Genomic DNA, 27,047 nt, shown 5'->3' on the forward strand with positions numbered 1-27,047 from the left:
ACTGTACAGTGCAGCCACAACACTTGAAAGAAACAGACTGCAATGAAGAGGGAGGAGGGCGAACAAGATTATGGGGGCTCCCCTCTCCTCTACAGAACTTGTCTTTCACAAGAACCAGGAGGCAAGTGTAGCCCTATGGGAATTTATGGAAATTCCATTGTATTTTTATTTCGTTATTTTTCATTAAAATGTACATTTCATAATGTTAAGAATGTTTAAATACAGTTTTTCTCAAATGCTAAAACACAAAAGCCAATACTCTAAAATGGCCAGTTGTCTAAACACATTTACTAAATCTAGCCTCAATTCTTCAATACCATGAACACATTTCACATGAAGACACAATTCACAAAACACAATCCTCCGTTCTCATAAATCTAAGCACATTTTTCCTTGCTAAAATACATGTTGCAAAACATATTCTCAAATGAAAGCTCATGTGATGCAAAATGCTTGCCACAGTCAGCAATAACTGAACACAATGAACACACGTGGCGTCATTTATTACTCACAACGACTCAAATTTGAAGACACTTGTTGCTAATGCGCACAGTGACTGTGGTGTGGGTGTGTGTGGTGTGAATGAAGAAAATACAAGAACTTCACACCCTGATCATGTTTTCAAGAGTACTGTTGTGTGCAATAGATTCTGTTTTTTGCATTTAGTTGCGTTACAGTAGTGTACTTGCAGAATTTTCTGTACTCTTCATATGAAACTCACAACTCTAAATGAAGAGCTCTTTTCCAAAACGCTATAAATCCATTTTTTTTAAAAAAAACATTACTGTACTGTAACAAATCAAGTTGTATTTACAGTAATTGTGTGTTTCAGGTAATATCAATTAAAATGCAGTTGTTTTGTTTTTATTGAGTAAAGATAAATTACTGTAACTACTGTAAACATAACCCAATACAGTTTCACTGAGATTACTGGAAAAACAAAATGTAAAAAATATGTTTATGAAAATTCATTAGTAAATATATAGCGTTTTGGAAAATAACTCTTCAAATGCCTATCCTCTGCAGAGATCTAAGAAGATCCGTTACTCTTAAGTTTTTTTTAAAAAAAAAAATATGCACTCACAAATTGAGCATTGTGTTTTCAATTGTTTTGCTGTAGTGTGTAATGAAGTGTATAGTGTTTACATTTTTGAAAGCTTCGAGCTGCTCTTTTGGTGTGAAAGTTTGAGTTTTGAAGTGAGAAGGTGTAGTTGTGCTTATGTGGCTTTAGAAAAGGATATTGTGTTTAGACATTGGGGAACATGGAGGAAACGTTTGTGAAATGTGTTTTAGCATTTGAGAAAAACTGTAATATTTACATGTGTAAAATAATAAGTTAGTTAAAATTCACTTACCTGGAAGAGAAGTCCAATCAGGAGTCGGGGTGAGAGGTCAAGAGGAAGCAGGAAGAAGATATTGGGAGAGAACAGAGAGGTTATGTCCAGAAGTCAAGCGTGCACGCTGGATAGTACCCTCTTCGCAGTAGCGTCGTAGTTAGCTTGCTCCTCAGTATGCGTCCCTACCTACATTTGGACAGCACTAACTAGTTGGCGTCACCTGACTCGGGGAGGGGGGTGTGTTGACGATTTGCATGACGTGTGGAGCTTGACCTGCGCTGCGCAATGGATTATGGGATACATGTGGGCAAAAAAGATGCATCGATGCACGCTTGGAAATCACACCAAACGAAGTACCCAACTAGTGAGAGCGCTTGACTTTCGGACAGTCTATTCTGACGTAATTTCCGGAAAATGCACACTGCCCAGCGTGCATGCTTGACTTCTGGACATAGCCAGAATGTCCAGAGCCCGTCTACCAAGGGGGCAGGCATATTCCCGGAAGTAGAAACACGAAATGAGCTGGTGATCAACGCTCTGCTAACTCCCTTGGACGGCCATAGATTTCAGATTTTTTTGCGATCCCATAACTTCATGTAACATGTGCCCTTTGTCTCCCTTATAGCTTCTGTGTATTCTATATAGGGTATCGAAGGCAAAATTAATTCACTTCTTCCCCGTATATTACGTTGGTTTCCCGTAAAGAAGTATTTTAGCATGTCGGTTGTAGGGAAGCTAACGTTCAAGGGGAGATTCCCGTAATGTTTGGATAAGAAGCTGAGTGAGCCTGCACGAAAACCATGACGGAGAGTCATTCGCAAGATCAGTGAAAATGCGTGTAGCCTATGGTAGCCTACTGTTTGATATGGTAAAGCATTACCTAGAGGCAAGTACACATAATAATAATATTAAAAACGAACGTTAACAATTTCAGAGGTTTTCGATCTATCAGACGAGTTACAGCAGGCTAACGTCACGAACTGAGTACGAGTCTTCACAGAACGACGGAAAGTAAACGGAATTTTGTTTCAGCCCCCTTCCATTGAGAACAACGGAGTCCGTTTGTCCATTTCTTTTAGGTCTATGCCGTCTACGGAGAGCCTTGCCACTCGCTATTAAAGGAGTCATAGAACGCATTTTTTGACCATTACAAATTGATCTTTGAGCCTAAATAATGTCATATGTAAATTTGTGGGGCTGAAAACGCCCCAGGAGCACTGCTAGATCGCCTAATACAAGGTCATAAATAAGCCTTGCAATGAAACAGTTTGTTTTTCCCGCCCACTCAGCAAGTTCATGAATATTCAAATGAGATGCGCGCTGATTGGTCTATTGGCCGATATGTCCTGAAAGTTGATTGGCTCAATCCACCGGTCTGAAGCTAGAGCAAAGTGAAACTACTACGTTTACTGCTGGTAAATAAAGCCAAAGTCTTTGATAAAGCTATCAACAATGGATTTAAATAAGGAATACAGCCGTACATGTATTTACCGAGTCAGAAGAAGGTTCTGACGAAGATGAAGTGCAGCAGATTCCCCAACAGAATGAATGTGTTAGATTGGTAAGTTTTATCAGTACATTTCTTAGTATAGTAACTCTCCAAAGTTAGCTGTAATAACGCTAGCATTACAACGTCTCTGCCATAGACCACATATCTAGATACTAGCATCGTAAGAGCAGTTTAACAAGAATTATTAATCGAAGGTATGCAAATGAGAGGGGGTGTATCTAAAGGGGGATGGGCGCCTATTACGTGTTATCTGAGCTCTGTTCAGATTGGAGCATTTCAACACGGCTGTTTCTATTTCCCAATTTGCATACGAAAGCAGGCGGGGGACGCGGTAAAGTCTTTGGTGTTGTCCTTTGGACACTGCTCGCAACCTAAATTCAACAGGAACAAGGTGAATGTGGTTTTGAATTCTAGGACTCCTTTAAAGGAATAGTTCGGAATTTTGGACATAGGACCTCATTTCCAACTTTACCGAGGTGATATAGGTCGGTGGAGACCGTTTTTTATCGCGTTTAGCCCCTTCCTTCAGTTGCAGCGTCCCCCTTTGCTAATGCTGGTTTTGAGCTAACACATTTCTACGGTAACATCAGTCTGACATCAACAACAGTCTTACTCACTCCACCGCACACCCGAGACAAGTCAATTAAATCGTCGGACTATCGATATACATGTCCGTGTTGATAGAATAATTTTAGAAATAAAACTAACCTTGCAACTCAACGATTTATTACATTTTGAGGGACTAGTTTCTCAATATCAATCCGCCACTGCCATACAGGGAACAAAGTAGGCTATTGCAATGCGATGCAAGGTTCGTTTTATTTCTAACATGGTTCTATCAACACTAGGCATGTGCATCGATAGTCTGACGTTAAAATGTATTTGTTTCGGGTGTTCTGTGGAGTGTTTTCAGTGGCAGGCTGGATGTTACCGTTGACTTGCGTTATCTTGGCACCAGATTAGCACGAGATGAACGCTGCAACTCATAGGAAGGGCAGAAATTCACTGAAAATGGTCTTCACCGACCTATATCACCCAGACTGAGTTGGAAATGAGGTCCTATGTCCAAAATTCCGAACTATTGCTTTAAGTCCCATTGTAACGACTTTTGGTTGCAGTTCCACCCGAATTCCACTGGGGCGGTCGCCTGAGTGCAGAATGAATGAGAGTCTATGGAGCTAGTCGGCTAAATTTGGCTCTTTCACCCAATTGTCGTTGAGAGATCTCAGATTTGATTATAGTTTTTGCAAGTTCAACATGGGTTATAGGTCAAAAGTTGAATGAACGAGTACTTATGTCCTTCCGATTTCTTACAGGTTGAGTTGTTGTTGCCCATACCACGCTAGCATTCTGCTAATGAAGCTTGAGTGTATGACGTCATTTACATTTTAAAAGACGTTTTATAGCAAATAAGTGACTCTAAAAAATCAAACACCACCCAATACGTAATTTCTTTGCATCCCCTTTCAAAAACAACATTCAAATTAATTGACAAAAAAAATATATTTTGAGAAAAGTGGATTTTGAGAGGTATTGCTCCATAGACCTCCATGCATTCTGCACTCCAAATGTGAGCGCCTCTAATGGAACCAGCGTGGAACTGCAACCATTTCAAAACCGGAAGTATAATGACAGTGGCAGTTCTCCCCTTATAAGACATTCTTGTCTAATAAGGGGAGAACGACCACTCGCTGAATACTTCCGCATGGTACTGCAAGTAGAGGGCGATCGCGAGCAAGTGGAGAATGAATGGAGGTGAATGGAGTTTCTCCTAAAATCCACTTTTCTCTGGATATAATTTTTTTGTGTAGAAATCGGAATATTGCATGTGAAAGGGGGGTCAAGGAAAAACTTTGAAGAAACTTATCATCGCAATTAAGCATCACTGTTCTCCCGACGTCTGCGGAGTGCGAAAGGGGATTTTCCGCTTGCAATGACACAGACGATAAAACTAGAAATAGACTGCGTGCTCGGAGTCTCACTGCCTTGTTCATCGACTTGAATGGACCCCCTTTTGAGAATTTTAACCGAGTGCAAATGGAAAACAATACTTTCAATAGCAATATATATGTGTATGTAGCCTCTCTCTGTCTGCTGTGTATGTGCGTGCACGAAGTTGTGCCGTGCGCAAAAAAGCCTCACCCTCTTGAACTTGCTTCAGGAGAGCGCCTATGTCTTTTTTAGGCTACTTGCACAGTTTAGTATTATTTATTTAGTACCTATTATTATTTGACCTATTATTTATTTGACCTATTTAAAAAAAAAAAAAAAAAAAAAAATAGAGACCCCCTCAGGGTCAAAGTTATAATTCGAACCCTGTGTTATGGGCAACAATGACCAAGCCTGTGAGAAACCAAAGGGCCATGAGTAATTGTTCCTTCAACTTTCGACCTATAACCCATATTGAGCTTGCAGAAACTAAAATCCAATCTTCGATTTTTTAATGACAATCAGGTGAAACAGACCAATTCAGCCGTCTAGCCCCATAGACCCCCATTGTTTGATCACTTGCTCGTGATCGCCCCTAGTGGAACTGCAGTAAGCACAAGAACGTCTGCAAGGCGTCTTGAAGAGCCTGTTCACACTAGTCATTAAATGCGTCTTGGGCAAATCTGATTGCAAGTGATCAGCCAAGACGCATTTCGTTCACACCAGTATTCTCATATGCGTCTCAGCTGATCACTTGCATTCGGATTTGCCTGTAGAATGTAACTTTAGAATTTAGAATGTTTATCTATTGGTCTATCATCATGGACGAAGACGCATAAGGACGGATTGAGCGTTCACACTACAGAACATATGTGGATACATGCGTCTTAAACCACCTCCACATGTGGTTAAGAACAATCTGATTCCAAACCATTTTGGTCATTGTTCACACCAGTCTTTAGAACGAGACACTTGCAATCAGATTTGCCCAAGACGCATTCTAATGACTAGTGTGAACAGCCTCTTATCTAAGGCTTAGTTCACACTGGCAGTCGAAATCGGATGTCTTGCATATCCGATCAGAACCTGATCTTTCTGACTGACTGTTCTCATTGCATATTGCAAGTGATCACATCCGATCACATCCGATCTTGGCGTGCAATGCTCAGATCCGATATAAATTACACACACCTGGATTCATTAGGTAGAGTTGTACACAACCAAGTCGTCATGGATGAAAGTGGATTTATTTTTTATATTTTCCAACTTATTATGCGTAGCCGCGGCGCAAATACCTCGTCACCCTCAACATAAATTATGACTTGAGTCTGACGTTGGTTTTTGTTTTGCTGGTAGCCCTGGCGCACGTGCTGAATCAATCAATCAATCAATCACTTCCGTCACTCAGAATTACATTGCAATTGTTTGTCGCAGTGCAAATGACGAAAAGGGCACGGTGAAATCCTATTCAAGTGGTTTGACTGTTCAGATTGAGTCATATCCGATAGTAAGTGATATTGAAACCACCTCCGTATGTGGTGCGAATCAGCATTGGAAAAATCGCATTTCATGCGGTTTTGTGCCGTTCAGACTACCCAAAATTCAAGCTAGATACAATCCAGATAAGCAAAAAATCGGATTTTGACTGCCAGTGTGAACTAAGCCTAAGATAGGCTACTGCTAAGATGTTCAAACAGCGTTTAGCAGCCGTATCCCAGATGCTCATCAATACGTCATAATAGGACATCCCATAGATATATATGTCTATGTATATATGTCTATGGGACATCCATCTCCCAAAGATCTTATAAAGGTAAATATGATAAAGATCTAGAACTACGACACGCATTCTCAGTGAGATGCCGCCGCTGTTTGTAAGATCAAAATAAGAGGTTCTAAATGGAACGCGATGTAATTAAGCTGTTCAGATCTTTTCCAGGCGTCTTGGAGACGTATTTGTCTCTATTTGTGCTGACTATAGGAACTGCAACAGGAACTGTAGGTACAATGGAGTTAATAGCGAGTTGACCGGCTCTCCATAAATGGGCTCTGGGAGAGAACGACCAGAGAGTGTTCGTCAATCTAAAGGCCGTGGCACGCTCCTCCGTCTGCGTCACGCGCACGCGGCACTGGTGAGCGCGTGACGAGAATTGCGTCATTTTTACGGCATGCGTCGCGTTTTTGAGTCGACCAAAATTTAAGACCGCGCGTCTCTTTCACGCGTAGACTGCGCATGTGTGAAACGGAACTGCTGTAAAGACGCCGCTCCAGTAGGTGGAGCACGTACAGAAATAGCGCTTAAAACTCAGCAAACAGAGACAGAAGAACACTTAAACTGGCGTTTCCTACACGCTAACGTTGTTATATGATGACAAAACATTAGTCTTTGAGTATTTTAATAGTCAGTTGTAAACAAAGACCTCCTATGTAATCCAAGTTGTGTAAATGGACTGAAGTTCGCTCTAAATATATACTTTTATCGATTATGCTAACCGTTAGCATCTCCATGGGATTTCCCATACACATTAGCCATAAGCTAACCCATTAGTTTAGCTGTAACTTGGAATGCTAGCCTACGCGTGGTGTGCTGTGCCTGTTCTGGTGGATGATAAATGGAGAGATGTGAAGAACCAACTCATCAAACTTTTCAGCAGACATGAGAAAGTAAGTGGTGCTTCTCCTCATCTAACAGCTGCATCTTTTGTGTATTTAAGTGTGGAACACTCCTTCCCTGGCTCTTCCTAGTTCAGTGGTCGCACATCCCAGAGTATCACAGTTAATTCGTAGTGCGCCGGTGCTAACCTTGATCGGCTGGCGCGCATTCAGGACACAGACATTGGAGTATGCCTCTTATACGCGTCTAAAATGACGCACGTCAAACGTCCAGTGCCGCGTGCGCGTGACGCAGACGGAGGAGCGTGCTAGAGCCTTAACGGTCTTCCTCCTCCCCCTCCCCCCCGCGCGCGCACGACCCCAAAGTTGTTGAGCGGCGGGCAACAGCAAGTCCCAAAACGAAACCAACTAGGCCTACTGCGTCCCTTATGTTCCCCTCTTGTTGTATGCGTCACTTCATTTACAAACTAAGACAGCGGATTCCTACAGAAACTCAAGCACCCACGCAATAAATAAGCTATGTAGCAAAAAATACATTTTACCGTGACTCGAGTGTTGTAAACCTGAAACCGAAACTTAACCGCTTGGAGCTCCAGTGGAATACGCGAACAACCGGGCCAGCACTAAACTTGGATATTTCTGGAGGTAAAGGCCCCGGTAAGAACCAAACCAGATTCTGTTCAAATATACACACCTATAGGCTATGGCTACTGAAAAATACAAGGTTCATTTATCAAATGTTATTTTGGTGTAGCCTATTAAAAGCATCATTGTTTTAGAATTCCGAACGAAAGGGGCGATAGCCTATTTATTGGTGCTTTACAATGATCTGCCTTAGTTCGGGGATTTGTGGAACTATTAGCCTACCTACAACCCTTTGGAGGTGAATAAAGAATGTAGAACTAGTTGGCTAGTAATCTTGGGGAAGTTGATGTGAGCGATTGTATGGAGATGCTGTACAGACATGCATGAATGCGCGTCCATGTTCTTCGGAGGGAGGAACCATTTGGGTTGTGATTTTTCCAAATTTGCCGGCCGTTTTGCGAATTCCATAACCAACCTTTAACCGTAGAGAGAGAGATCTCTTGCTAGTATAGGAATTCGGGGAGCGCACTCCACACTATAGCTAGACACGCTAGGGGGCGCTACACAAGCTTTGAAAATGCCTGTGACTCCTTACATACTGTACTGGACAGAGCCTTTTTCTGCTCTACAGAGATGCACACACCAAAACTACCAATCATAACAGCAGCCATCACCCTCATGATCAGCTGATCAGTATCGCGGGAGCTGAGAAGGTCAAATTGTGCTTTTGCTTCTCATTATGCATTTATGTGAGGGTCAGGAAGAAATTTGAGTTTTGTGTAAAAAGATGTGAGGAGAAGCATTAATAGCATCTAATGTATTCCCCTACTAAACCTGCCCATGAAAGAGCACATCTAGTATGTTGGACCCCAGGTTACATCACTTCTGATGAAGTCGCATCAGAAGATGTATGGTCCCTGCTGAAAAAAACAGCAAGAAACCAGCTTATGCTGGTAGCTGGTTTTAGCTGGTTTAGCTGGTCTTTGCTGGTTTTCTTCCAGCTATTGCTGGCCTTTGCTGGTGTAGCTGGTTAGGCCACCAGCTAGACATGCTGGCGTGACCATCTGAGGAAGCTGGTTGTGCTGGTGTGACCAGCCTGTTGTGTGGGATACAGCTGGTTTAAGATGGTCATGCTGGTGACCAGCCTGTCAAGCTTGACAAAGATGGTCAAGCTGGTTTTCTAGAATGACCAACATAAGCTGGCATGGCCAGTAAAAACCAGCAATGTAGACCAGCAACACCAACTAAAATGACCAGCTTGAGGTGGTACGACAATCAAAACCAGCTGAATTACCATCATAAGCTGGGTAAACCAGCTGAAGGTGTGTTTTCGCGAGAGTTTTGCTGGTCTTGCTGGTTAACCATCATAGGGTGGTCAAATAAGCTGGTTAACAAGCTGGTCAACCAGCAAACCACCTTTAGCTGGTCAGGCTGTTTTTTTCATCAGGGGTGCGTAAGAACCAGTACTTTACCAGGGTTGCCAATAAATGTGGAAGGCCCTGTATGTTCAAAGTGTCCTTAATACATATTAAATGGACAATGCTGTGTTCCTTTTTCCTAAGATAAGCCTACTGGTTCAGAACTGCTAAAAGAGAGCAAACTTAAGTCACTGAAACATCAACTTCATTTGCATGACCTATTATTCATAGTGTTAGGTTGGGTACATGATGAATACCACTATATTCAAAATGTGATAATATTTAGCAAAATTGACACATTGTTACCCAAATCCCAAGAATTTAACCAAGGTATTAGGCTACCAACGTTTCTGAGATATTTGTGGAAAAAAATAAGTAATTTAGATTTTTTTTGTACTTACAGTATACTACTCAGTACTATTCTGGTTTGAAAGGCATTGTCACCATTTTCTTTGAGCAGGCATACGGTCACTAAGGCTAGGCTACACAAGGCTGCAACTACAACCTTAACTACACCTAAAGCAGAAGGGAAACAAGACCATTTTTGTCCTTTGCAACATTTGCAAAAAAAACAGAAGTCCCTTTTCATCTATTGTTTCTGTTGTCTGAGATAAATGTAAATGTTTTTAGAAATATTTTTGGTCTTGACCCGCAATGCTAATCATAGTTTGCTTTCATTTGTAGAAATATTTTGATCTAAGTGTAACCCCATCTTGACGGGTGTGCTATAACGCACTTGTTACAGTCAATATTTAAACCGGCTAAATTAAGCAGTGGCGCTAAACAGGATCCCGAGCTCTCAGCGGTGGTGTGGTGAGCTGGCTGAAACATCCCTGAATTACCAGTAGACTAGCATTTAAACAAGATAACAATACATTAAATATGAATAGCGCGGTGCCTCCACTGTAAAATACTACACTCACCTTAAAGCTCGTGCATTAAATGTATGTTACAGAATAAAAAGATATGAAAAGTAATCAGGTTTTCATTAAACTAGTGGTGGTTGCATAAAATAAATTGCCAAATACACCCAGCATTATAATAAACAACAATAGAGTATTTATTTACTGATGGTTAAAGTGAATATATATCAACAGCTTCGAAATGAAGCGGAGAGAGAAAACCTACAAGCGAACGTTAACGTTTGTACCGAACGTTAACTGTTCGCTAGACAGTTAGCTGCTAGCTTACAGAGCTAAACACAAATGCGGTTACCAGTGTGGAAGACAGACACAGATTATACCCCACAGAGAAAATACAGACAAAACATTCATGGGCTAACAAATAGCAAAAGTACACAATATACAAACACCCCCAAGCGCTTGCCGTTGGTGCACGTACACGGTGGCAGCTCTCGGAGCCGCGGGCAGGACAACCGCTGCGCTGAACGTCCGATTTTCCTTGGTCGCTCATGGCGACAACCGAGTGTGTGTGTGTATCAGTATACATGTACTCACGACGGAGATTTCCACTCCACTCGGCCGAACCGGTGTCCAGGGCAGACGGGAGGCAAGCTGCTCCAGCTAGCCAACGGCAGCAGGGTGATCGGTCCGCCGGTGGGCCCAGCACCGGAGGAGAAGTCAGTCGCCGGGTGGCAGCAACGAAGGAGGAGTGACAGCGTCCCTCACTCACAGGACAGTCCGCCGGTGGGCTCAGCACCGGAGGAAACGCAGTTGTCCGGAGGCGACGATGATACACTCCCTCCAACAGATGACTCATGGCTACAGTTCGTGGGCCGGGTAGGCAGCAGGCCTACCTAAGTCTCCACTAATCACCAGGGGAGCATATTGACGGGACCTCTCACTGTCAGCTCCGGCCTGGGACTGACGAGCCTCTCGCTCGCTGAGGAGGTAGAACGTTCGTATTCCCCGCGATTTCGCGGGCACAATACAATAACTACCAACCATTGGTTAATAAAACAATTCAAATAAAAACAAACAAACAAGTACATCTTATTGGATCAGGAAAATACACATGTAAAACCACAAAGCATTATGGTACATCGAGTACAGTAAAACAAAAAAAGAACTGTACTTTACAGGTGCTTACACTCTCCCCCCACCACTTAAACAGCATGCCCCCATGCTGACCCCTACGAAAAAGTATATATAATCCCACAGCACCCCGGGACCAAACACCGCAGGAACCCCACAGGAATCCCACAGGAATACCACAGCAAACCGGGTCACACTACAGAAACACCACCAGACCGCCACAAAAACACCACAACGGCCAGAGGACACCACAGAGGCACGACAGAACAAAACAGAAGTCTGTGATGCTCCGCAACACCTCCACAGCATCCACCAAGCCGCCACAGTGCCTCCACAGCAATCCCGCAGCACCCCTGCAGCAAGCCCCAATCCACCACAGCACTCCTACACGACTCCCACAAGACTCCCACAACATCCAGCCCCACAACACCACAAGACTCCCATAGCACTTCCCCACACGGGGAGTCACACAGGTAGAAAGCAAGAGCAAGAGCAAGAGCAAGAGCAAGAGCAATAAACCAAATAAAACAAAATCAACCAACTACCAAAACAACAAACACAGCCTAGTACTCAAAAACTAGCTATGGTGTATGGCAGGTGTGTACATGTGTTGCCTAGTGCTTGTGAGCTACACCACCAGGCACAGGGTTAGCAGGCCGGATTTACTCAACAGCCTAACAAAGCTCCATATTAAATGTCAAGCAAAATCGCAATAGCAAAGACAAAAAACACTAATAAAATACAAGCTACCTACTATAACGGTAAACCAGGAAAATCTCAGCGGTGCCTCCAAAATGTAACCCCATCTTGACGGGTGTGCTATAACGCACTCGTTACAGTCAATACATAAACAGGCTATAGAAGCAGTGGCGCTAAACAGGATCCCGAGCTCTCAGCGGTGGTGTGGTGAGCTGGCTGAAACATCCCTGAATTACCAGTAGGCTAGCATTTAAACAACAAGAGAATAATTAAATAGTAATAGCGCGGTGCCTCCACTGTAAAATACTACACTCACCCTAAAGCTCGTGCATTAAATGTACTCTTACAGAACTAATTAAAATGTATAAAGTGGGAAAACAACAAGTGTTCATTAAACTAATGGTGGTTGCATAAAATAAATTGCCAATACACCCAGAATTATAATAAACAACAATAGAGTATTTATTTACTGATAGTAAAAGTGAATATATATCAACAGCTTCGAAATGAAGCGGAGAGAGAAAACCTACAAGCGAACGTTAACGTTTGTACCGAACGTTAACTGTTCGCTAGACAGTGAGCTGCTAGCTTACAGAGCTAAACACAAATGCGGTTACCAGTGTGGAAGACAGACACAGATTATACCCCACAGAGAAAATACAGACAAAACATTCATGGGCTAACAAATAGCAAAAGTACACAATATACAAACACCCCCAAGCGCTTGCCGTTGGTGCACGTACTGTGGCGGCTTGGTGGATGTTGTGGAGGTGTTGCAGAGCATCACGGACTTCTGTTTTGTTCTGTCGTGCCTCTGTGGTGTCCTCTGGCCGTTGTGGTGTTTTTGTGGCGGTCTTGTGGTGTTTCTGTAGTGTGACCCGGTTTGCTGTGGTATTCCTGTGGGATTCCTGTGGGGTTCCTGCGGTGTTTGGTCCCGGGGTGCTGTGGGATTCCTATATACTTTTTCGTAGGGGTCAGCATGGGGGCATGCTGTTTAAGTGGTGGGGGGAGAGTGTAAGCACCTGTAAATTACAGTCTTTTTTGTTTCACTGTACACTCGATGTACCACAATGCTTTGTGGTTTTACATGTGTATTTTTCCTGATCCAATCAGATGTCTTTGTTTGTTTGCTTTTGTTTGAATTATTTTATCTACCAATGGTTATTAGTTATTGCATTATGCCCGCGAAGTCGCGGGGAATACGAACATTCCATCTCCTCACAGAGCGAGAGGCTCGTGAGTCCCAGGCCGGAGCTGACAGTGAGAGGTCCCGTCAATATGCTCCCCTGGTGATTAGTGGAGACTTAGGTAGGCCTGCTGCCTACCCGGCCCACGAACTGTAGCCATGAGTCATCTGTTGGAGGGAGTGTATCCATCGTCGCCTCCGGACAACTGCGTTTCCTCCGGTGCTGAGCCCACCGGCGGACTGTCCTGTGAGTGAGGGACGCTGTCACTCCTCCTTCGTTGCTGCCACCCAGCGACTGACTTCTCCTCCGGTGCTGGGCCCACCGGCGGACCGATCACCCTGCTGCCGTTGGCTAGCTGGAGCAGCTTGCCTCCCGTCTGCCCTGGACACCGGTTCGGCCGAGTGGAGTGAAAATCTCCGTCGTGAGTACATGTATACTGATACACACACACACACACTCGGTTGTCGCCATGAGCGACCAAGGAAAATCGGACGTTCAGCGCAGCGGTTGTCCTGCCCGCGGCTCCGAGAGCTGCCACCGTGTACGTGCACCAACGGCAAGCGCTTGGGGGTGTTTGTATATTGTGTACTTTTGCTATTTGTTAGCCCATGAATGTTTTGTCTGTATTTTCTCTGTGGGGTATAATCTGTGTCTGTCTTCCACACTGGTAACCGCATTTGTGTTTAGCTCTGTAAGCTAACTGTCTAGCGACCTGTTAACGTCCGGTACAAACGTTAACGTTCGCTTGTAGGTTTTCTCTCTCTGCTTCATTTCGAAGCTGTTGATATATTCACTTTTACTATTAGTAAATAAATACTATATTGTTGTTTATTAGAGATGCTCCGATCAGCATTTTTGGGGCCGATCACCGATTACCGATCATCAAAATCATGATCGGCCGATTGCCGATCACTGCCGATCACAGAATGGCAGGGGAATGAGAGTCTTTTAACAATAGTCTAGCAGAGTTTGCATCATTTGTAGAAATTAAACTAACTATGAATTAATGTAAGTGGCATAAAAGACAGTAGGCCTATAGGCTAGTCAAGATGTTGAAGAACCACCATTTATCGATTTGTAATTAGAAAATGAAATAACTTTGGCCATCTTTTCCAAATATGCAGCGAGACATAAAATTATTTCATACAAGGAGGGGGTCAGGCAGACCAACACACAGATCACCTAAATGGGATGGGACCAAATTACATTGCCTAGGCTACTTGAAAAGTATAGCTTCTAAATAGACTGACTACATTAAATGAAAAACGTGTTACATCAAAACCTACTGCCTCAAAGTGCAAAACTATGGCCTTTTCTCTGTTCCAAATCCCCCAAAAAAGAAATAATGTAAGCTACTGTAAGCAATACATTGCAAGTCTTTTTTATCTTGGAATCCCCCATGACTGAAACATGCCGTTAAATGCCACCAGTTTGAGTCAATAAAGTGCGCTGTTAAGCTAGCAGGGACATTGGACAGGCGTCTGCGCTTGGGAAGCTAATATGCCTATTCTTCAGCTTGTCAATGTAGGCTACACTCGTTTGGTAACGCGGGGAGATACACATTAGGCTAGTATTTTATGCCTGCGGGGTAATATCGTGGATCAAGGCAGGTTAGGGCCGACTTACATTGCGCGATATTGCCATGTTTTCACAGTCGATGAATAAATATCCAAAGTCGGGACAGAAATCATGGTGCGGCGCGCTCCCGTGTACTCGTTTAATGTAAGGTGTTAATTAGCGGTTGTAAGCCAGTCGGAGTCTTTTTCTAATTCTGCCGTTACAACAATATCAAACATGTCTGATATTATCGCATGTCTGCATAGTCTGTGACTAGTTTGTGACTTAAAACTCTATGATTTGTCTTTAGATGTGAGAGTCTGACTGTCTTTCAAAAATCTTTTAGGCTACAGATAGGCTATTTGCAAAATCGTAACTGGGCTTTATCCTCCACAACGAAATAGAGGTTGTTCGAGGAGGCAAATTAATTCTGAACGTAATGCCTTTCCATCTTATCATCCCTATCGTTAGTAGGCCTACAGTCGGCTGATTGAAGGACGGGGAAGTTGGCTGGTTTAGTTTCTCATACCCGACATATTCAGTTGTCCGTCAGTGGTGTTAAAACGTCTTTGGTGGCTTCCACCTCGAGGGATTTCAGCACGACATACATTGCATATGGTTAATTTTACACTGAACCTTTAGCCTACTCATGTTTGCCACTGCAAGCTCCTCTCTACTCTAGGCTGTTGTGTGCCTGTGCGCTGCGCCTGCAGGTGAAAAAATGTCACGCAAGTAATTTACAGTAGGTCACATGATCGGCTTTTTTGATCGGCGCTTTTGAGCTTCACCGATCAAGCCATTTTTAGCCAATATCGGCCGATCATGATCGGCGGCCGATCGATCGGAGCATCACTATTGTTTATTATACTTCTGGGTGTATTGGCAATTTATTTTATGCAACCACCACTAGTTTAATGAAAACCTGATTACTTTTCATATCTTTTTATTCTGTAACATACATTTAATGCACGAGCTTTAAGGTGAGTGTAGTATTTTACAGTGGAGGCACCGCGCTATTCATATTTAATGTATTGTTATCTTGTTTAAATGCTAGTCTACTGGTAATTCAGGGATGTTTCAGCCAGCTCACCACACCACCGCTGAGAGCTCGGGATCCTGTTTAGCGCCACTGCTTCTATAGCCTGTTTTACATTTCCTGTAACCAGTGCCTTATAACGCACACCTGTCAAGATGGGGTTACATTTTGGAGGCACCGCTGGGATTTTCCTGGTTTACCGTTATAGTAGGTAGCTTGTATTTTATTAGTGTTTTTTTTGTCTTTGCTATTGCTATTTTGCTTGACATTTAATATGGAGTTTAGTCGGGCTGTTGAGTTTATCCGGTCTGCTAACCCTGTGCCTGGTGGTGTAGCTCACAAACACTAGGCAACACATGTACACACCTGCCATACACCATAGCTAGTTTTTGAGTACTAGGCTGTGTTTGTTGTTTTGGTAGTTGGTTGATTTTGTTTTATTTGGTTTATTGCTCTTGCTCTTGCTCTTGCTCTTGCTTTCTACCTGTGTGACTCCCCGTGTGGGGAAGTGCTATGGGAGTCTTGTGGTGTTGTGGGGCTGGATGTTGTGGGAGTCTTGTGGGAGTCGTGTAGGAGTGCTGTGGTGGATTGGGGCTTGCTGCAGGGGTGCTGCGGGATTGCTGTGGAGGCACTGTGGCGGCTTGGTGGATGTTGTGGAGGTGTTGCAGAGCATCACAGACTTCTGTTTTGTTCTGTCGTGCCTCTGTGGTGTCCTCTGGCCGTTGTGGTGTTTTTGTGGCGGTCTGGTGGTGTTTCTGTAGTGTGACCCGGTTTGCTGTGGTATTCCTGTGGGATTCCTGTGGGGTTCCTGCGGTGTTTGGTCCCGGGGTGCTGTGGGATTATATGGTACTTTTTCGTAGGGGTCAGCATGGGGGCATGCTGTTTAAGTGGTGGGGGGAGAGTGTAAGCACCTGTAAATTACAGTCTTTTTTGTTTCACTGTACACTCGATGTACCACAATGCTTTGTGGTTTTACATGTGTATTTTTCCTGATCCAATCAACTGTCTTTATTTGTTTGCTTTTATTTGAATTATTTGATCTACCAATGGTTTTTGTATATTGGTTTATGCCCGCGAAATCGCGGGGAATACGAACATTCCATCTCCTCACAGAGCGAGAGGCTCGTCAGTCCCAGGCCGGAGCTGACAGTGAGAGGTCCCGTCAATATGCTCCCCTGGTGATTAGTGGAGACTTAGGTAGGCCTGCTGCCTACCCGGCCCACGAACTGTAGCCATGAGTCATCTGTTGGAGGGAGTGAATCCATCGTCGCCTCCGGACAACTGCGTTTCCTCCGGTGCTGAGCCCACCGGCGGACTGTCCTGTGAGTGAGGGACGCTGTCACTCCTCCTTCGTTGCTGCCACCCGGCGACTGACTTCTCCTCCGGTGCTGGGCCCACCGGCGGACCGATCACCCTGCTGCCGTTGGCTAGCTGGAGCAGCTTGCCTCCCGTCTGCCCTGGACACCGGTTCGGCCGAGTGGAGTGGAAATCTCCGTCGTGAGTACATGTATACTGATACACACACACACTCGGTTGTCGCCATGAGCGACCAAGGAAAATCGGACGTTCAGCGCAGCGGTTGTCCTGCCCGCGGCTCCGAGAGCTGCCACCGTGTACGTGCACCAACGGCAAGCGCTTGGGGGTGTTTGTATATTGTGTACATTTGCTATTTGTTAGCCCATGAATGTTTTCTCTGTATTTTCTCTGTGGGGTATAATCTGTGTCTGTCTTCCACACTGGTAACCGCATTTGTGTTTAGCTCTGTAAGCTAACTGTCTAGCGAACAGTTAACGTTCGGTACAAACGTTAACGTTCGCTTGCTAGGTTTTCTCTCTCCGCTTCATTTCGAAGCTGTTGATATATTCACTTTTACTATCAGTAAATAAATACTCTATTGTTGTTTATTATAATTATGGGTGTATTGGCAATTTATTTTATGCAACCACCATTAGTTTAATGAACACTTGTTTTCCCATTTCATATCTTTTTATAAATTATTCTGTAACATACATTTAATGCACGAGCTTTAGGGTGAGTGTAGTATGTTACAGTGGAGGCACCGCGCTATTACTATTTAATTATTCTATTCTTGTTTAAATGCTAGCCTACTGGTAAGTCAGGGATGTTTTCAGCCAGCTCACCACACCACCGCTGAGAGCTCGGGATCCTGTTTAGCGCCACCGCTTCTATAGCCTGTTTTACATTGCCTGTAACCAGTGCCTTATAACGCACACCTGTCAAGATGGGCTTTCTGATGTTTGAATTGCTCACTGTAAATGGCAACACTGCTTAAACGCAGAAGTGTGTCATGCAGACCTATGACATTTATTTTTCTCACGATTTTCTCTATTACACTATTTTAGGATGATGTCGAGGCAGCATTGGAGAAACTGAACATTTTTACACATGTGAAACTGTTCGTCCACATCCTTTTAAAGGTGTGAATAAACAACTCATGAGAGAACCCTTGTAGTAGTATTTTGGTATCTGTAAGTACGTCTCTTCTCTTCAGCTGAAACCCATAAGCAGCTATGAAGTACCACCTGTTCCTGCTCCTCTTCGTCATTATGGGAAACTCAGGTAAAACATTCCCTAATCGTTTTATAATCTTAGAAAATAGAGGGATCAGTTGAATGTATTCTTTCTCAGTTGCTTTGGCACATTTTTCAGTAATTCTCAAAACAGGTTGTTCAAATTCCATCTCATCTTATCACTTGTGCACATTATTGAAGCAATTTCTCCCCATCCTGAACAAATATACTGATTTTGTACATCCATGCATCTGATATTGTATGTCCTCTGTTTTTTTGCACTACTGTAGGCCTACTGGTTCCCTGCTGAGCAGTACCCCATAAAACAAATTGGCCTTATTTCATCGCTTTCGTCATTGCATAGAAATGTGTTGAAATACCTGTCATAACTAGTTGTCATTGCTTGTCTAAGCATATACAAATACAGTGTATGTGACCTGAGATCGTCATAATGCATAATAGCATAAAGATGTACAGTGGTGCACAGCTCTGACCAAGGGCTGTCTTACTGTTTAATGGTCATTTGCACATTCCTTTGTCCACTGTCTTCCACATGTCCACATCTATATATTGACTGTGAACCCCCTCCACACAAAATAATGTATAACTTGTTGTTTAGGAATAAAATAGTGATGCCTTGTGTATTTTTCATTAGAAAATACGGTAACACTTTACTTTACTTTACTTCATTCATAACACATTCATAACAGCTGTCATGAACTGCACATGAAGCATTCATGACCGATTCATGAAACATGACTCAACATTTATACCAGCACTTTCATGAATGTAGAAGACAAAACAACGAAAACTTGTCAAAATAAAAACAATCTAGTTATCCATACACAGGTTATGAATCCTCTCCAGCGTTTGTAAACATCTCATGAATATTTTATGAAGTCTACTTCAAATGTCACTTTACTATACGAGTTGTGAAGTATTCATCATACTGGGAAGTGAACTACTGACCATCTGTTTTATATATCTATATAGTTGGTGTAGACAATTATGCATTCTTCAGAGGTTACCATCATAAAATAAACAAACAGACAAACAAAAAGCTAAATTCTCTTGGACACTGGACTTCCCCGTTGGCTAAGATGTGACATGATCAGGTTGACTAAAACAAAAAAGACAGCAATGTTACGTTGCAATTGTTGGACTTTTATTTTGACAAGTTTTTGACGTTTTGCCTTCCACATTCATGAACGGGTTGGTATGAATGTTGAGTCATGTTTCATGAAACAGTTATGAATGCTTCATGTGCAGTTTATGACAGATGTTATGAATGTGTTATGAACGAACCCGTCAGGTAAAGAGTTACCAACTAGTTTAAGATACAAAACACATACATCTCGACAACTGTGTTACCGTAGGTATTTGAGATGTTCAGTGTCCTCTGCAGCTCTTTTGATGAGATGAAGGTGGCCACCCTAAATATAGGCCTACCACACAGCCTTAACAAACCTCCCCTAGTATGCCTCATCTTAGGAGTAGCCTATAGAGCTCCCCAGTCCCGCCCCTCCTCCGAGAGAGGTGCTTGTCCGGAAGTAAAATTCTCATTCATTTCTCCCATTGACTTCTGGAAAAATTCGGATATAAAGAGTTTTAGACCATGCCTTAGGCTAACCAGCTACGATGTGACTCATAAGCATATAACTTATAATTTCGAGTGAAAAAATGAACAGAAAATGTAAAAAAAGCGAAAGGTACAAGACTGTGTACATATCTTAAATTCCGAGATAGAGAACTCAAATCCCAGGATGCTTTGCAAACGTACACACATTTCCAACATTTGCAGCCTAAAGATAGTTTAACATGGTTCCATATTAATCTGAGAAAAGAAGATGATTACTTCCTACCGTTTCCATTGAGTAAATTCAACCTTCAAGATGAGAAAACCGTTATTTTTCGGAAGACCACACATCGGTCCTGATCAGCCCTGCAGCCATTTTAAGTTTTGAAGTTCCAGCGAGACGAAGCTGGACGATAGGCGCGGGAAAAGCTGAGTACAGTTTGTTTGGCATTGCCATGGCAACGGCGATCTCTACCAATCAAAGGCTCTGCTTTCACCAGTTTTACACGTTAGGGTGTCGGGTAGTGTAGTACTCTCTCGTTAAATCGTGAATAAAGCATTGTTTTCTCGAAACAAGGTTGATGCCCCCATTAACTTTTGACGTCTATATGAGCAGGTATAATCGCTTAGTCACATCGTAGCTGGTTTTAAGTCTACCATGGACGGTTACAATGTTATGGCTTATTCTCCAATTGTCAATGGAGAAATTGTATTGGATTTTTACTTCCGGACAAGGCTCTGGGCGGGACTGGGGAGCTCTATAGGGGTGTACGCATGGATCCTGCTTGACTCCTGCACAGTAGATTCCTACATGATCCCTGCATATAACACTCCATGATGCTGGCTAGAGACTTTGCCCCCCCCATTGCTCCTGATGAGCAGGTTGTCGCCTTGCATGACAGCCTCGATCACTGGTGTGTTTGTGTGTGTGTGTGTGTGAGGCATGACAATGTAAAGTGCTTTGGGTGCTCGCAGGAGTACAAAAAAGTGCTATATAAATGCAGTCCATTTACCTTCTTTCTTTCTTAGGAATAATAATGTGTGTGCAGGTTGTTATTTGTCATTACATTTGAATTTATCAGTCAATGTTATCTTTTTCACAGTAAGTCAACATCTCAGCTCTGTGACTAAAGTGTCTGTACAGAGAGGACAAACCATCACCATTCCATTCCTCTATAATCAGATGTACAAACATCACAAGAAATATTGCTTGCGAGGAACTACACCCTATGGAGATTGGGATGCTGAAGTACAGAATGGAAATAAGAGGAGCACTCGGGTCATGTCTATGTCTGATGATGTCACCAACAACATTTTCACTCTGACTGTGAGGATGGATGTTGGAGTTCCGTATCCTAATGTGAATGTTAAGAGATATCATTGTTGGGTTGCAAGAGGTGGACCATCTAATGAGAAAGCGTTCAGTTTGTTAGACACAGAAGGTAAGAGTTCCTCCTAACACAGCATGTCCAGCCTTTGTGTGTTCATTGCAGTATTACTGGTATTACAGTATTGCTGTAGGCCCTGGCATCCCATTATGTCACACAGTGACACGGCTACTTGCTAAGCCCAAGAAAATTGACTTTTCAATGATTGTTTTTTTAACTAAAATTTTCATTCTTAAAACCTCAGTGGCTACTGTAACTCTGTTCTTACTGGTGTTCTCAGGTACTCCAGAGCTCCATGTTCAGAATCAAACTGTATTTGGATATGAAGGTGGGGATGTGGATATAAAATGCCTCCATAGAAACCTCAGTGGAGAGAAGAAGTGGTGCAGAGTTGATGGATCTTGTCTGAACACTGGAGACGTGGATGGCATGTCAGTGGAGACAGCAGATGTAGCAGGAGTGTTCAGAGTGACTCTGAGGAACCTCCAGGAGAAGAACAGCGGCTGGTACTGGTGCTCTGTGGGACAGTTCCAGATGCCTGTTCACATCACTGTCAGTAAGGGGACCATTCCTCACACCACCAGCATCACTGAGACAACTCCAACAACAGAGATGTCTCTCAGCACTGCAGATGGTATTTCATACGGTTAATGCCCCTGGCTTGCATACAATAATGCCATTTATATGTCTTTATCTCCCTCAACAATGGAATTCTCTTCTCTGATGGGGTGGCCATTAACTTCATTACCTGCTACCTTCGAAGTACTAGTTCCAATGTGTTGCCTGTATCAAACTTGAATATTAATTCGCCAAACTCGTTGCAAAGTTTACAGTTTTTTCCAATCGTATACACACTAAAATTAAGGACAGTTAACAATACTTAGCACTTAAGAAGCAAAACACCTGCGCAGAGCAGTACAACATTAAGCACAAATTCAGCTTCACACTTTTTGCAAAACATTACACACAGTGAATGTCAAAACGTAAAACACATTTTAACACCTTAGACACAGATAAAGATTGTTAGGTACTTCCTTCTCATTACAAAGCCCTGGCTTGCCAATGACCACACTAATGAACAAATTGAATAATCACATCCAGCAGGTGTGTAAGCACACATATGCAAAATTGAAAACGCAGCACTCAGGTGTGTTATGCTCGATCCTTGAGGGGCGTTCCCACTGATCTATAACTAACAATGGATAAACTATCCCATTGTTTTCACCCCATTATTCTTTATGTCGATCAGTGAGGATCGAGGCCCGAGGAGCAAGGGAGGATGTATAAAAGCCCAAATGAGAGACACCCATAGCCTGTGATGTGGATGAACTCTCATGGCTTGATCAAGCTAGACGGAGAGATGATTAGAGTATTACGTATTGTTGTTACTTGTTTGTATTGTTGCTTTAGTTTTTCTTCAGTGACTTTTTATTTGTGTACATTTTTTAGACAGTAGTACAGTAGTAAGAACTATAATTTTGCCAATTTCTGTTGATTGACTTGTCACTGTAACTGAACATATGGTACAGTGAAAGAAAGAAATATTGTCTGCAGCATCAGTTTTGTGCATTGCTTGATGAGGGTTCATCAAAATATTTTTGTCATCTAAATTATTCTATTGCTCTCAAGCAATATGTCTGAATAACATCCATATATTGGAAGAGGGTTTTTACAGATGTGTTTTGAATTTATTGTGTTGGTGTGTATAAGACAGCAACAGTGTGGAATCATTCAAAGAATGTGTTAGTGATATGAGAACAGTATAAGGTTTTATCAATGTGTTTATTGTTTTGACAGAAATATTTCATTTTGCTAACAATCTGTTATGTTCTGCTGATTAGGTGTTGTGTTTGGTTAATTGTGTGATGTGTTTAGACAAAAAGAGCCCCGTTTTCAAAATTGTGTGTAAACGATTGGAAAAAACTGTAAATGAACTGTCACGTTGAATCCAAGCTGAAATACAGACGTGCAGAACATAGTAACATTGTAGCATATGACGGAGGTGGATTGTAGCTAGTTGGATGCCATGTAGGCTATAAAATAGCGATCTTTCAAAGTTAACGTTCATCAGAATCCTGGGACAAGAGAAACCTTTAAAGTGTGACAAGAGAAACCTTTTAAAGGTTATGGATCAAATCAAAGATGGCAGAAAATCCAATATGGCTGAAAAAGACATTAAATATGTGTTGAACTCGGCTTGGCCCAAGGGTTCCAGTGATACATTGTTTGTTAAAAATGGATGAACAGGTCAAAAGTTAATGAACATTCATGCATGTCCAACTCATAAACTGTTGGTGGCGCTAGAGCTCTCGAGCTTGCGCTGTTTACACAGTATCACTACTTGAATCCAAGAAATGGGTCAATGCTGTCAAATTATTACAATATTGGGGAATTGTTACATTATTAGGACCTCCGAAATGAAGGCTAACCTGATAATGTAATAACCTCCCGTTAATGCAATACGTTATTACATTATTGGTAAAAAGTATATTACATTATTGGGAAATGTACTTTATGACATTATTGGGAAGTTATTACATTATCAGGTTGTATTACATTTTCAGTGGATTCAAGTGATTTTTCTATTACGTTATCGGGGTTATTACATTATCGGGGATTTATTACATTATCAGTTCTACATATGTCACATGTATTAACACAGCAACATTGACAAACCTCATATTATGTATTTATTAACTTCTTTCCCATTTCCCCAGAAATCTCTGAATGCATTTCCATTCTGAATCCCAAAAAAGAAATGTGAGTTTTCTGATATCCTTTTCATATAATGATGAAATAACAACTGCAGAGGGTCAAATATGATAGTAACCTGAATTCGTTTTTTTTTTTATTCTATTTATGATTCTGCCTTTAACGTAATGGTGATCTGAACTTCACAATCATTACCAGAACACTGACAAAACTGACCTCTAAATGCATTTTTTTCAATATACCGCATATGACAGTACCACTAACTGAGACTGTCTAAATGTCTTTCAGCTGGAAAGAAATTCTTGGCACCCTTTTGAAGTTTGCTGTGGCGCTGGTCTGTCTCACCCTCTCTGCCATAACTGCAGTGAAGCTCCTGAAGCTCAGAGCTGCTCTAGCTAAAGATGATGGAAATGCTCCTGATCCCAGTGCTGAGTAACACACCCCAGTGTTGAGTTGAACTGGCCTGAACTACTGTAGTACTGTGTGCACTCTGGCATTAGCTGAGTCATTGTTCATTTTGCAGCTGACGGTCATGGCAGTGGATGCTGGGCTTTTGAGTCACTGGGCTGAGAGTTGAGCAAAGGAAAGCACTGAAGGCAGAATTCTTCAATCAGAAATTAATACGTTGTTTAGTCACAGCTTAAAAAAACTGTTAATGACTGTCATAAGCTAGATGCTTTCACATGGCCAGATGACTACTGCATCACTGTTTAATGATCAATTGTTGTTAATGAACTTCATTCTTATTTTTGTGTTGTTTACTGTAATGTGATATGGTTGATACATTGTGCAGAGAATTCAATATTATGTTCTATTTTACACCACTGTTATACATCTTTAATCTTTAATTGCTGTATTGATGTATTAGATATTTCAGTGTGATAGTGGACTCAAGACTGTAATCATGTCTAATAAATGATTACACACTACAATGGCATATCTTTTGTTCATGAATACATGATAAATGACAGCATTTTATGTTTGCATAAAACATGATAAAAATCAAGTAATTCCAACGATTAGTAATTTTTCAGTGGAAAATGATATATATTATATTATAATATATAACTATAATAATATACTAATATAGTACTTTTAGAATGGCTTCAAACTCATGAGTTTGAAGCCATTCTAAAAGTACTACACTGTGTTGCTTTTAGTATCACACTTAAAGCAGAACTGAAACTATCATTTTGTCCTTTTGGCCAAACAGATGTTAACACAGAAGGCCATTTTGTCCACTGCTTTATTTTCTGAGACATAACTGTCCTTACATTGTGTGTGCAGTCTCTCACTCGAATACTTATACTGCATGGATTACTGTATATGGTTTTACTCCAGTTGAAATCGTCTTAGCTATGAGGCCTCACTTGCTCTTCTTCATGCTCCTCCTTCGTCTCTGTGGTCTTTCAGGTAAGATGATGGACAAACTCCAACTTTCAGCAATGCATGCAATAGTTATTATACCGATATTCTTTTTCTTCTGTATTTTGCATTGATTCTCTTCTCATCAAAATGAATAGCAAAGTTTGTCAACTGAATTATACTTAATGCTGTTATCTCAGTCAATATGTCAGTATCTGCTAAATTATTTAAATGTGTTGTATTCAGTTAAGTTAATGTTAAGTATTGAGTTGATAAATTGTTTAGAAGTGGTTTTATCCTGATCCAGATTATACTCCTTGAGGTTTTACCTTCATTTGTTGTGACATGGAAAGGATTTGGTTTTGAATAATCTTCCTCTGCATTTCCTGAATTTGATAGCTAGGAATACATACAGTACAGCATAAGAAGAAATACTGTGGTACAAAACATTTTTTCATGATGTTGACTGAATTCTAATTATTTTGTTTTCACATTGATGAGAGCATATGGAGCACAGTAACAAGAAAAACGTTACTTTCTCTTTGACCTAATAGCACATCAGCATAACGCACTAACTCAACCGAAACATCCTCATCTTCTTTTTTGTTCGGTTGAAAATAAACCAATGAGAAGGGAAAACATCTTGGGAAACTGTTAGTGAAGTTACGGGCACTTTTACAAATGGTGAGGGTCAAATCTTAATTACAAAGTTAGGGAAATTATATGAAAGAAACTATGTTCAGTAAAGGTGGTGTAATAACCTAACCGTAATCACTCATTTACTGTATAGTGCCACATAGTTAAAAATGGAAAAGCAAAACTGGCTGAAAAAAACTGTACAACCTGTAGGATCACTACGACACCCTCTGAATGCATGCTGAGTTTCGTGGAATTCCGTTCAGGAGGGGGCCATTTGATAAATAAATTTCTGTGTACTGTACATTTCCTGACAATGTACACAAATCGGCCTGCGGGTAGTGGTGTTGAGCGAAAGATAAAGTAGAAATGTACACACACACACACACACACACACACACACACACACACACACACACACACACACACACACACACACCATTACCCCCCCACACACACACACTCAGAAGCGAACACACACACAGACACACACACACACACACACAGACACACACACACACACACACACACACACACACACACACACACACACACACACACACACACACACACACACACACACACAGAGAGAATGTACATATACACATGCACACACTCATTTACATCTACAAGAGTAGGAGATAGAGTAAGGGATGGAGACAAGTTGACAAGGTGATTTACTTCTGTGGAGAGAATGTGCAGGACTGGACGGCGGCCATATTTTGTAGTTCTGTTGTGATATATCTAGTTTTGGGTTGCTATTACATTAGAATTGCAGACCAAAGAGCATGTAATGTGCTGCAATTTCAAGACTGGATTACTTAGTTTATTATGAGGAATGCTTTACATCCCTGTGTTCAGTAAGGTCTGCTGTGTGTCAAGAGTTTATGAGATATCTCACTGATAAGAATGGATGTGGAGATGAACAAAAGTGTAGAAGTGCCAGAACTGGAGCATTCCGACCCACTTCAAAT

The 27,047-nt window shown here is 41.9% G+C and overlaps 1 long non-coding RNA gene across 1 annotated transcript; it reads left to right on the top strand.

The window, feature by feature from the left end:
• Positions 1-7,819: 7,819 nt before the first annotated feature.
• LOC134066097 (uncharacterized) lies at positions 7,820-21,409 on the top strand. Its single transcript, XR_009936373.1, has 3 exons — positions 7,820-8,046; positions 18,229-18,445; positions 21,076-21,409. It is a non-coding gene; the product is annotated as an uncharacterized LOC134066097 (long non-coding RNA).
• Positions 21,410-27,047: the final 5,638 nt, after the last annotated feature.

Source organism: Sardina pilchardus, chromosome 19, assembly GCF_963854185.1.
Source record: "Sardina pilchardus chromosome 19, fSarPil1.1, whole genome shotgun sequence".
NCBI lineage: Eukaryota > Metazoa > Chordata > Actinopteri > Clupeiformes > Clupeidae > Sardina > Sardina pilchardus.